This window comes from Lycium barbarum, chromosome 5, assembly GCF_019175385.1.
Source record: "Lycium barbarum isolate Lr01 chromosome 5, ASM1917538v2, whole genome shotgun sequence".
Taxonomy (NCBI): domain Eukaryota; kingdom Viridiplantae; phylum Streptophyta; class Magnoliopsida; order Solanales; family Solanaceae; genus Lycium; species Lycium barbarum.
Genome location: NC_083341.1, coordinates 16123883 through 16138822, shown reverse-complemented (window position 1 = coordinate 16138822; position 14940 = coordinate 16123883).

Here is a 14940-nt window from a genome sequence, read left to right as displayed (position 1 = left end):
GGTTGATTAAGGGTGTAGTTGTCTTACTTTTGTTTTCCAATTACTGGCCGTAGAGTAAGGTTTCTTCTGCTTTTCCTGATGTACTGATGTATCCGAAATAGTCGAAATTTTGTGGAAATGGAAAAAAAATCTTTAATGGGATTTCGCAAATTGGTTGTTATTAAACTTCATTGAGCATTTCATGTGTATTGTTTGTACCCGAACCTTTGTATATGTCCCTGCTATATTCTGGTGGCAGCTATTGCCGAGATCAGCGCCGAAATATCCGGTTGAAGGTAGATATTTCGGTCTTCTTCTTATGGCAGTTAACCGCCCTTCCTATAACGCTTGGTCCTTGACTGAATTCAATGCCTCCTTCTCGATGACCTGGTCGGGTCGTGACCGAGCACAACCATGACGTTGAGAAACCGGGCATGTCTGTATCCTCAGTTTTACCCATATACAGTTATATCTAATATCATAGTATCAATATTCATATATGATCAAGGTTTATTTATAAGATAATATGAAAATCTAAAAGTTATAATTATGATGCTGCATTTTGTCAAACAAGATAAGATTTCTTCCAATACATGCATGACAAACCGTAAGATGTAGTGTCAAAAGCTTCAAATGGTTGTACGACTATCCAATGATTATCTTATCTCATAGAAAACTTTATATCTCGTTAAGAGTTTACGTCCTATGTATTGACAGTATAAATTTTTTATAAACTATCAAACTACTTATTAGATAATTATAAGTCAATTTCTTGATAAACATTAAATAGTAATACGATAAAAATGATAGTTAACATCTTACCGCAAGTTAAAATTCACTATTAATGTAAAAAGTTATTATACTGAGCGTATATAATTAGGACATTTATGACGGAGGGGGCAGACGAGGGTGGGTCAGAAGACTGACATGCTTTCGGAAGAAGGGTTGCATATGATTCATTAGACGAATCTCTCATTGGAATGAGAGAGAAAGTGAAACTTTATAACGCATTTCACAAGTTCATATGGTACCCATGTTTTTGGGCGTGATGATGATATATCCCAAGGAACAAATTTGTAAGATTTGTTGGGACAAAGCAGACAATATGTATCAGAATTTGGTATAACAATAAATTAAATCCTTTAGATAATTATGTGTTGCTTCTTTTGCTTGTTGAGAATTGATCTATCATGGACATGCGGTTGGTCGCAAAGAGGAAAAAACATGAGCAAAAACTGGGGACCAAATGATCGAAGCATTTTCTAATCAAGTTTGCTTTTTGCACCTTTTTTTAATTGAATTAATGAAATCTAAAAATTATGAAGTTAAAAAAAAAAAACACGAGCATAAATTGGGGACCAAATGATCACTAGTATAATTAGTTAGACCTAAATATTAAGAAGTGTCTAATTGGGTTAATTATACATTTTAATTTGTGGAATCACAATGAATCGATTTTTGATATTTTTACTGATGGCAAAGCCGCCCACCGACAACCCTAGGGTCGTGGGTTTGAGGGCAGTGTGTGTTTGATATTTTTACTAATGGCAATAGCTCCAACAAAGGGGGTCAAAGGGGAATAAAAAAAAAATGAAAAAAAGGGAACCGCTTTAGCTACATGTTTGGCAGATTTCAGTAGCTTTGGCTCGAACACTCTAATTTTGTTAAAATATTCAATTGATATGCATGAATAATTTATTCAAAATTTAATAAATAAAAATAATTATAATGTATAATTCATAAATTAAAAATCTCGGCTCAACTGTGTTACCGTGAGAGATTTCTCCAGTTCTTGAATGTTAACATACGTATCAACGTGGAGGTAGGTGTCTAAATGAATTGAACAACGTGAAGTCTTGGGAAGGAAATGCCATAACGGGACAAATGGAGGTGTCTACAGTGGAGATATTTGGAAGGACCAGTCTAGGGTTTACTTGTATTATTGCATAGCATTTCCCATTTACCCTATGTCTTGCATGCATTATTATTAGTCTTATAAGCTATGATATATAGGTGCAAGATGGCTTATTTAGAGAGGATGAATCTGTTACAAGTTGAAGTACTGTCCCATATATGTGCAGAAAAGGACATAAAAAGATAAAATGGTCCCCAAGGGCCCCAACTAAAAAGCATAAGTACCTGTTTAACATTAATGATGATGTCTAATACACATTACAGATGTATAGATCTAACAGAGAAATAATAAATATTTATAAAATTCTCTCACATCATTTGATTCATTTTGTAATTAAGCCTTATAAAAAATGGCTAGCAAATTGATCCAGAATTTGAAGTTTCTGGTTCCTACAGACTATAACGGTGTGTGTGTATATATATATATATATATATATATATATATATATATATATATATATATATATCGAGTGTGGAAAAAATTATTAGTTTTACATCAACCGCCCATAACCGATCCTTCTAGATCTGTCCTTGCTTGCAAAGGGATGTGACGGGATGAATAGGTTCGCTCCACCCATAATAAGAGGTCTCAGGTTCGAAGCATTAAGAATGAAAAAATTAAAATCTTGATCGGGATCGCTTCCTTCTTAATAGGTTTTAAGCAATGCGCGTTCGTATTAGTTGGGAGCCTAAAGCGAATAGTGAACACTTAGCTTGGTGGAAAACCAAAAAAGAAAACGAAGAAAATATTATTACAAGAAGGAAACCACTTACAACCTGATGCAAAAAGAATATGGAGAGTATTTAATTTTCCGACTAACTAGTAATTAACAGCATGTTTGAAATTGAAATAAGAGTGACACTTTGGATATATATCGTAAGTAAAAGAAACGTATAAGCATTCTACTCCTTTGAATAGAAACAAAAAAAGACAAAAATTTAGAACACAAATGGGAAAACCAAAAAAGGAATCGGAAAGCAAATTCGAAGGTTACCATCTTAGATCTCCTTTTCAAGATCTAATATTTTTGTTGTTTTACTTTATAATATAATATGACGGCGAGTCTTTCGAGGATAAAAGAATTGTCATAATCGTTTTCGTGGTACATTTTTATGCTCACCGATGCTTATAATTAAATCATAAATATAAAATTTAAATGTAATTAATTGAATGATATATATATTTAATTTTCAGTGACTAAGGGTAATTATTTGATCTGATGAAACATACGAACAAATATTTATTGACCCCGAAAATGATGGCAGACTTCCTAATTTATTTTTTGTGTACATACTATAATCCAAGTTGATCTATGAATAACAGCAGGATATCATTAACTAATAAGCAGCCACATAAAGTTAATTTTTAAACCTTAATTAAACCAATTGATCAGATCGAAAGCGTAATTAAGTTACAAATAATACATTGCTTGTTATTGAGATTTAGTCATTTTTAGATCCGTTTATAATAGCTATTGCCTTGTTCCATCGGCACTTGCCTTTTGCTTAAATAGTAAATACCATCATATTTCCTTTATTTAGACAATCGACTAACCTTTGATGTAAAAATGTTTTTGTTTATATAGTGATGTGAGGGTAATGAAATTAAGTAGGAGGAGCATATAAGAATCGTATTTTTTAGATGGATTAGTTTTAATGTGTGGTTACCACTGTATGTGTAACCATTAAGGGTAATAGCGTGTTTGGCCAAACTTCTAAAATCAGCTTATTTTAAAAAATACTTTTCAAAAAAGCACTTTTAGCGAAAAATATTTTGTGTTTGGCCAATTAATTAAAAAAGTACTTTTGAGCAGTCATTAGTGTTTGGTCAAGCTTTTAAAAAGTGTTTCTATTTGTATTTTTCTCAAAAGTACTTTTCAAAAAAGTGCTTTTGGGCAAAAGCTATTTTTTTAGCTTATGAAAAACTGTTTCTGCTACTCCCAAAAACACTTATTTTCTCCCAATAGCTTAACCAAACACCTCATTTTTTTTAAATAAGCATTTATTGAAAAAAAAAATACTTTTGAGGAAAAAATAAATTTAGTCAAACAGGCTATAAGTAACAATAATGATCGAAAGAGTCAAGATCGGACGCACGTTATTCCAAGTGATATTAGATATCGCTTCGTCCGAAAATTATGCTAAAAACGTATATAAGCAATTTTAATGATAATGACATGAAAAACAAATTACACCATTATTTGACAAGTGATGTCGTCTGGCCTGATAGTCAAGCGTGACGACTTTCACACTTGAAATTGCAGGTTAGAACTTGACTAATCTTTTTTTTACATTTTTTAAAATCTATTTGGTCTAAAAAATTGAGTCCAAGGAAATCAAACCTTGTTCGTCGACTGAATATTAAATTAAAAAATCTAACCAATACGTCAACAGTCATTTCATGATGTAAATGTTATTTATAAAATATTCATGAAGTATTTAAGTAATAACATAAATGGGTTTAGTGCCATAATTTTGAAAGAAGTTATTCCTTTTCTACAATTTGCAATTTTTAGATGACTAAATTTGTAGGCATGGTATTTTTATCTCTCATGTTGTTATAGTAGTTTGTTCACTTTTTTAATGCAGCGTCGCTTACAAAAAAAATTGTGTATGCCTTGAAAAAGAGTTTGAGATTTTATGTTAATATGGTTATGGTTTTCTGGAGAGAAGCAAATAGCAAGGTAAAAAATATAAATGAAAAACTATCTCTTATAAATTTTATTAATCATAAGTCTTTATATAGACACATAAACAAAGTAATAGGCTCCTCCTGTAGTTAAAGTATAATCTCTTACTAAAACTAATAGAAAAACTGAATATTCTACTAGATTAACTATTAGACTCCTCTTATAACTAAAAAAGTAATTATTCTAAAAAACAAAGATGTAGACGATTGGTAATATAGTACACCAAGAAAATTATAGTCTTTTTTTCCATTCAAAATGATTGTACTAACTGATTATTTGTACGATTTCTTCTCTCTATACTAGACGGTCTATGCCCGTGCTGCGCATGGACCCAACACTTTAGATTATAGTGCATCTATGTGTATGTAGTTGTCTTTGAATATTGATTATATATATATATATATATATATATATATATATATATATATATATATATATATATTATGTTCAAAACACGATTAATATAACATTGTAGTTTGTGCTCCGTATCTAAAATTTTATTATATTAATGTTTGCTACGAATAGAAAATCGGCAAATTTATTAATATTTTTTAAAAGAAAAGACTTGTTTGAAAGGAAACTATTTTCCTCTCTTTGAGATAAAACAATAGTAATATGTAAGCATCAGTTGATACTTTCAATTTTAATTCGATTAAATTTAAAGGTGTAAAATACTTATTATTTTTTATCAAATTTTGATTTGGATAATTCTAATTCAAATTATTAAATTAATTTTACATGTTTAAAACGAAACAAAGTAGAAATTGATTTTCTATTTAAGCGAAGAAATACTATTTTTTAATTTTTGGTAAATATTCTCGGTTTAGCTCATTTTACTTGTCATGTTGTCTTTTGCATGATTTTTTAAGAAAACGTCGATTAGAATGATAATTTGACTAATTTACCTTATTCATTATTTGATCTCCATTTGATATTTTTTTTTTACGACATTAATCTCTTTTCACATTTATTAGAGTAAGAATAAAAATAACAAAGTAATTAAATTCTATTTTAAAATATAAATATTTTAAGTATATTTATTTTAGTGAACATAACAAATAAATGACATGGCAGAATAACAAATACAACAGTTTAATATCTAGATTAGATCTCCGGCTAATATTAAAAAAAAAAAACTGTATGGTTTGACTACTTAACTTTTTGAAGAAAAGCAATTTCATTTGCTCCCACTAATGGATTGATACTCACGTGGCAATGAATCCATCATTATTGACTTAATGAGATACTTTGGAAATTACATGAATATTGTTTGATTTTTTAATATGGAGTGCATTTTTTTTTTGACATTATTAATTTGCACTATATATATATATATATATATATATATATATATATATATATATATATATATACTATGTTCAAAACATTATTAATATAACATTGTAGTTTGTACTTCGTATCTAAAACTTTAGTATATTAGTGTTTACTACGAATACAAAGTCTGCACATTTTTTTTACATTTTTTTTTTAATATGGGGTTTTTTTTTTTATATATTGCTTGATTTTGTTAATATGGGATCCACTTTATTTTACAGTGAGTTTAGCAGATGGTGGGTTCAATTTTTTTTTTTTTTTTATATTGTTTGATGTTGTTTAGTATGAGGTCCACCCTTTATGGGGGACACTTTTTTTTTTTGGACATTATTAGTTTGTGCTATTTTTATGCATATAATATATATACATATACTATGTTCAAAATACGATTAATATAACATTGTAGTTTGTGCTCCGTATCTAAAACTTTATTATATTAGTGTTTACTACGAATACAAAGCCAGCACTTTTTTTTTTAATATTGCTTGATTTTGATAATATAGGGTTCACTTTTTTTTCCCATGAGTTTGGAGATGGTGAGTTCCATTTTTTTTTCTTCCCTTTTTTTTTTATTGCTCGGTGTTATTTAGTATGGGGCCCACACTTTTTTTTAAGGGACAACAGACGACGAAACATGGGTCTAAACCCATGCTTTATATAGTTTTTTATTTTTTTTATTTTTATTGCTTGGTGTTACTTAGTATGGGCCCACCCTTTTGGACATTATTAGTTTGCACTATTTTTATGCATATATATATATATATATATATATATACTATGTTCAAAACACGATTGATATAACATTGTAATTTGTGCTCCGTATCTAAAATTTTATTATATTAGTGTTTGCTACGAATACAAAGTCTGCACTTTTTTTTTGACATTCTTTATTTTTTTAATATAGGATTCACTTTTTTTTTTAATATATTGCTTGATTTTGTCAATATGGGATACTATGTTCAAAACACGATTAATATAACATTATAGTTTGTGCTCCGTATTTAAAACTTTATTATATTAGTGTTTGCTACGAATACGCACGTGGCAATGAATCCATCATTATTGACTTAATGAAATACTTTGCAAATTACATGAATATTGTTTGATTTTTTAATATGGGGGGCACTTTTTTTTTTGACATTATTAATTTGCACTATTTTTTTAATATTAGTTGCGGTTTAATATATATGGGGCCCACAATTTTTTTTATTAAATTGGAACGGATATATATACATATTAGAATTATGGGGCCCACATTTTTTTTTACATTATTTATTTTTTAATATGGGATTCACTTATATATATATATATATTGTTTGATTTTGTCCATATGAGATTCTATGTTCAAAGCACGATTAATATAACATTGTAGTTTGTGCTCCGTATTTAAAACTTTATTATATTAGTGTTTGCTATGAATACGCATGTGGCAATGAATTCATCATTATTGATTTAATGAAATACTTTGAAAATTACATGAATATTGTTTGATTTTTTAATATGGGGGGCACTTTTTTTTTTTTACATTATTAATTTGCACTATTTTTATAATATTAGTTGTGGTTTAATATATATGGGGCCCACAATTTTTTTTTATTAAATTGGAATGGATATATATACATATTAGAATTATGGGGCCCACGATTTTTTTTACATTGTTTATTTTTTTAATATGGGATTCACTTTTATATATATATATTGCTTGATTTTGTCAATATGAGATTCTATGTTCAAAACACGATTAATATAACATTGTAGTTTGTGCTCCGTATTTAAAACTTTATTATATTAGTGTTTGCTACGAATACGCACGTGACAATGAATCCATCATTATTGACTTAATAAAATACTTTGGAAATTACATGAATATTGTTTGATTTTTTAATATGGGGGGCACTTTTTTTTTGACATTATTAATTTGCACTATTTTTTTAATATTAGTTGTGATCTAATATATATGGGGCCCATAATTTTTTTTATTAAATTGGAACGGATATATATTACTACTATTAAGAAGAGTGAGTACAACTCACTTTCTCGTCGTCCGTCCTAATTTAATTAAAAAAAAATGTGGGCCCACATTTTTTTAAATATTAGTTGTTGTTTGTTTATTATATAGGGGGCTCATAATTTTTTTTTATTAAATTCGGAAGGACGACGAAAAAGTAAGTACATTTTTAAATATTAGTTGTTGTTTATTTATTATATAGGGCGCTCATAATTTTTTTTTTATTAAATTCGGACGGACGATGAGAAAGTGAGTTGTACTCACTCTTCTTAATAGTAGTAATAGTTGGCATGTAATATAATACTAATATTTAATTAGTCCCTTGTCTATTCAATTATGTGCCATACTTTTGAAGATATATCCTCCGCCCTTATTCTTCTAGAATTCTAAAACGGTGTACGATACCACCATTATGCATTCACACCCCAAACTTACTTAGTCCCTAGTATATACGCAATCTCTCTAGTCTATACGTTATTCTACTTTATGAAATAGTGCCTCCAAAGACTTATAATTAGGAGTCAACTATGGCTAATCTACTTGCTAATTAAGTTAATTTAGACCTTGAAAACAAGTTAGGACACTTGTCATTCTTACAAGTTACAATTATGCATTTGAGGAAATGAAGAGAACGTATAATGGAGAGGAGTCAATTCCCTCACGATAAGTCGTAGCAATTGCACCATGTAGCCTATTTGTACGCTCTCATTTAATATATACCAATTTTTCTAAAATATTTACAGCTAAACCTCTCTATAATTGCCAGTCGTTATAATAACATTTCACTATAATGACTTGATTTTCTCCGAAACTAATTTTTTATGTTATATTTTACTTCTCTATAACAACATTCTACCTAACATTCATTATAACGGTACACTATTTGTAAAATTACCTCTCTATAACAACCATACTCAAATATAATTACATAATATTTTGTAAGAAATATATTTTTTAATAAATATAAAATATTTATGGTAATCATCAGGGGAAAGCTATTGAATTCCTTTTTACTGAAAGTTTGGACAAAAATCTTCATTTCAAGTGTTATATTATCACTGAGAGACTGTAATTTACAAAACAACCTACAATTGTAGAAAGCTTACGTCAAACTTTGAAATATTTAAATTTTCAATTAATTTTAACTGCATATGTTCCTTATATTTCAATTCTTTATCTGTACAGTATAACTAATTATGGATTTATTAGTCACTTCAATTTTTAATTAATGAACTATGAAAATCAATTGTGATTTTAAAATTAACAAGTATTTTGTTTTCGTTTATAACATAAATAGTACAGAAAAATATTTTTTTGCGTATTTTTGTTTACAACAGCTAAATGAGATCAAACATCAAATGTCAATATACATTCATAACAACACCTCACTTTAGTAGCCATGAAATTTTCGGAGAAACGCTGTCATTATAGAGAGGTTTAACTGTAATTGATAGCTAGTGTAATCAATTTCGGATAAAACTGCTACTCTGGTGCTTCTTCCTTTTTCTTCTTATATTTCTCCTCAATTAAAATGTATAGCATTAAAATCTGTTAGTCACTGACAATATGTTGGAAAATTTACGGAAAATACTCGATCACGAATATTGTAGATCATTATTGAAAGCTTGAGGCATGTTAATTAAGACACTGTCCTTAAGGATATTTCACCCGGTATGAGTGTATCCCCCAGGATTCAACAAGCTCCTCTAATAAAAAACTAAGAGTAAGAATCTAACAAAGATTTATCTTATAGAAAATCCAGCACACGAAATAAAAGGACTTAAAGGAAATGACTGAAGGATTTTTCTCTGTTGTTCCATACTTCTAAGAAAGCCAATGAGAATATTTATAGGCAGCGAAATGGTAGAGATTAACATACGATATGTGTAACATTCTCAGACATAGTAAAAGTCATTCAAGTCTTATTCAAAGCTAATGAAGAATATGAAATTAACGTTAGGAACATAATGATTAATAATAGCCATTAAAGAATCTGTTACAAAGAAAAGCTAATGTTGGAATTGACTATCAAGGCTATTCAAGACTTTGTATAACATTAAATGCATAATGGCTCATTAAGAGTTTGGTCAACTTGAATAATAAGACTCATTTGAATGATTAATGGAAAGAATTAAACAAGAATTTCTTTTTGAGATATCGCATGAATTTTTTCAACAATTTCCCACTGTCTCAAAAAGAATAAAGAAATAGAATGAAATAAGAAGTTTTGTTTAGTTTTCACATATAAATACAATGCGTCAAATCTAATGTCTCGTAGACTATGAACTAGACCTAGATAAAACAAGAATAAACTTACAGAACAATTGGTGAAGTTTAGAACTTCTATGAATCAAGAATTCTTTTGTAAGTCCAGGGTCATATTCTATCATATAATACTCGCACAAGCTTTGTCGTTATCGCGGTTTTGCGCTAAGAGACCATGCGCGTGTCCTGATATTCATGAGTGCTTTAGAAATTTGTCACAATTTCATAGGAGCGGCACCACTCCACACTCATATAGGTCCACCCATCAAGTGTATTCTGCAGAGCAATACACCACCTATAAAGGATATGGTAATGGGACTAAGAGTTTATAACTCAGCCTCACTTTGCCTTGCAGAACTACATTATATTCACACACCATAGGAAGGACATAATTTAATAGTGCATACATGATCAACTAATGACTTGTTATTACCCATATGAACCTAATTCATGGGATCTCAAATCACATAGGTTGGGTTACCATCATTGTTAATCTTCTCAAATTGACAAAAAAAATTTCATTCCCCTTGATGTTTCTTATAGTCCGTGAATTGATCAAGTTCACCTTCCGACTTCACATAATTAATGAAAATAATTTCATTTCACAGCAACTGCTTTATCACATTATGTCTTAAATGAATGTGTCTATTTTTTTTCCAATAAAATGTTTATTTTTCACTACAGCTATTGCTGCTTGGCAACCACAATGTATAGACACAAAAGATGCTGGTTTTATTCCGATTGAAATACTCATTAAAAAGTATCTTAATCTCACTACCAGCCAACTCCAAACCATAAACTTAGATTTCATTGTGATGTATTTGACTGACTTTCATATTATTACACCCTACCAAAGGTAAACACAGAACTATTAATAGTTTTTGAGATCCATTTTAGCATCATTGTGCCCCTCTAATACAACAACAAATTCACTATATTTAGTACCATAATTGTGATACGTGTCAAACGTATATATATATTTCCTTCAAAAACGGGTAGCATAACATTAGCAAGACACCCTCACACATTCAATTATTTCAAAAGTCTTAAGATCAGCGGCTCGTGTCTTACTTCACTTAGTAGCTCATCTAATACTTTAATATCTCCACTCTCTCTCGACAGTGAGTACCAGACTATAAAAATCAATTTGTGCCCATAATGTGTTGAACATAAATGCAAGGTAAGACTGTTTACAATAGACCCTTGTGGTCCAATCCTTCCCCGAATCCCGTGAGAGCTTAATGCACCGGGCTGTCCTTTTTAATGTGTTGAACATAAACATTTCTTCAATGTTAACAGGAAGTTTAAAAACTAAGTAATGCAAATTTTCCTTTTCCAACCTAACAGCTCCTCCACATATAACTCATGAACAAAGTAGAGTATATATATATATATATATATCATTGATCATACTATCTCTTATTATATAAAATAAAATGTACAGAGAGAAAGCATCCAACAAACTAGTCTAATTTATGCTGGGTCTCTTAGTTTTAAACACAATCAGGTGCAATTGAAACATTACATGCATATAATCCTTTATAAATCAGGATATTTACTCCGCTTTTATATTTCATGATATAAAAAACACGAAAATATTGGATCAATCTTCAAGTTAAAGATTAGCTTATTAATATATGATATAAGACCTCCAGATTTATTACTATTGTCAAAGAAATACTAAGAATATATTAAAAATAAATAACATAGTAAAAGTTAAAACACATATTAAGAGATAAATAGACATAAGAACATGCCTTAAAAAAATCAATCGAAGTACTAGCATTTTCACTCATAACTTGAGAAACGCTAAGTACAAATAAATCACGATTACAATATCCTTTGCCAATAAAAATATTGTTTTTGGTTAACACAACTTTATCAGACTCAAAAGAAACTTTCACCCCCACTTTTCCTAATAATCTCATAGAAACTAAATTGGTTCAAATTTTAGGAACATGTACCGCTTCAATTAATGCTAATGTTTTTAAGATTTTAAGAACTTTTCCATTCCAAGAACTTGAGTAGTTCTAGAATCACCAACATAAATAAATCATTCTTCTTCTTCAACTTGGGTGTAGAACACAAAACTATATTAGCACAAATATGCTTAGTAGCATCAAAGTCTACCACCCAATTTATCACTTTAGCCACAAGATTTGCTTGAGAAATGACCACAATAATTTATATCATCTGCTTAGTCATATTTATTTTTTTATTAGCGGGATTATCATTTTTCTGAATCTTCTACTACATTGAGGGGTATGATGACATAATTTTTCACACACAAATTAATAATTTTGAACTTGTAACCATGTTTCCCTTTTCTTCAATTTAAATACTATGAATTATAACGTGCCAACTTACCTTATTAGCATCAGCAATCTAAATAGAAATACCATTTATGCAAGAATGCTTCCAATAGCTGTACTGGACTAGAACCATCAAATACTCCATTCCATCCCTAGATGACTATCAGCAATTACACACACCCTGTACTTCTCCGCCATCAACGTCATTGCTTGCTTTTTTCCCTCCCCCTCCCGACATAGATTAGTTTTGAGTATTTTTCTTAAGAATATAGTCAAAGAAATATCCTTAAGATTGTTGAAAAATTTACTGAAAATACTCGATCACGAATATTGTAGATCATTCTTGAAAGCTTGAGGCATGTCAATTAAGACACTGTCCTTAAGGATATTTCATCCGGTATGAGTGTATCCCCCAAGATTCAACAAGCTCTTCTAGTATAAAACTAGAAGCCAAAATCTGATAAAGATTTATCTTATAGAAAACCCAGCACATGAAATAAAAGGACTTAAGTAAATGATTGAAGGATTTTTCTCTGTTGTTCCATACTTCAAAGAAAGCCAAGGAGAATATTCATAGGCAGCGAAATGGTAGAGATTAACATACGATATGTGTAACCTTCTCAGACATAGTAAAAGTCATTCAAGTCTTATTCAAAGCTAATGAAGAATATTAAATTAACGTTAGGAACATAATGACTAATAATAGCCATTAAAGAATCTGTTACAAAGAAAAGCTAACGTTTGAATTGACTATCAAGGCTATTCAAGGCTTTGTATATTTGGCAATGAATTGCAATATTAAATCACTTAATGGCCAATTAACAATTTGGTCAACTTGAATAGTAAGACTCATTTGAATGATTAATGGAAAGAATTTAGACAAGAATTTCTTTTTGAGATATCACATGAATTTTTTCCGCACAATGCATCATAGCTAGATTTTCACTGTGACAAACATATAAAGACAAATGCATACAATTTACATCAATTTTCGTTCTCTATCTTTAATGAAAAATGACTTTACTTAATTAATATTAATTTTATTCTTGTTATCGGCTTATTTTCAAGTTGCTTGATTGGTATTGTTATAAATATTGGGTAACACTTCCAGGAAACTAACAATTTAAGTTGGGTACTATAAACACAAATGTCTGAAGTTTGACTCTTAAGTTTGGTAATTGCTATAAAGATAAATTTCAAATGTACTACAATATTTGAAATTGGGCTTTGATTAGTTTAACGTCAGACATTTATGTCGGAAGTTTGTATGGCTAAATTAAGTTTGGTCATATATGGCTAAAATTTCAATCATCCAATTTTATCTTGTCAATAATCCTACAACTTTAGACAAAAATGTAGAAAGTTTGATGCTAAAGTTCATATACGAATTTTTGCAAATTCAATCACAAATACCTAAAGTTGGTTTCGAAGTGGATATATAAACTTACAAAAATTTATGGTGACTATTGCTTAAATAGTAGACCCTAAACCGGTTATTTGTGCACTTCCCCTTTTTAAGTCTTTGGATAAGTCATGACTTTGGCTTTAATTTCCATTTTCCTCACTCTAGAGAAGAACGACTTTTACTTTGTCGTCGACTTCACCTAACAACCTTAGTAAGTCAGATCAAGGATATTATGAATTAAAGAATATTATCTAGTTATATAATTGGATCATCTAACAAGTCAATTCTAAAGATAGAGAACCCTGAGAAATCAAATCTATATTTTATATGTCTGAATCATAGAGACTATTCTTCTGGCAAAATTAAAACGTGATTTTCGATCTTTTTTTATTAAACTTCAAAGGAAACTTTCTTGTGTCATTTGGTCATATACATATTTACAATGGTAGGCTTGAAGTAGAATTCAAACAACCCAATAGCTTAATTAACTAAAAAATTCACTAGTTGCCCCCTTCGGAACAGTTGTTTAGTAAATGATTCTTTTTTTTTTATTTTTTAATTTATGAACCTTTTTTACCACGGTCTAGTAATCCCTTTTGAGCACACTTAAAATATTTTAAGAAAACTTTAGATCACGGTCTAAAATATTATAAGTTATTGTAAACGTTAAATGATAGTGTAATGTTTTGTTTGTAAGATTAAGAAATAAATGAGCAAATATTAAACCCGAGTCTATAAACGATAGGGTAATGTTTTGTTTGTAAGATTAAGAAATAAATGAGAAAATATTAGACCCGAGTCTAATTTTGTCCCGAAGGGTAATATCCTAACAGTTATATTTGCACAATTTTAAAAAATTAGAACAAAATCTAAATGGACCCCCAAAAAAGAGATATTTGGTAAAGAGTCCTTAATTAAGCCTTAAGCCCAATTCAGAAATGGGCTAGCAACCAAACTTAAAAGGACAATTTGCATGATTGTCCTTCGTTGGGGTTGGTCTTTAATTTTTGTCCCTTAAATTGTTGGTCTTTA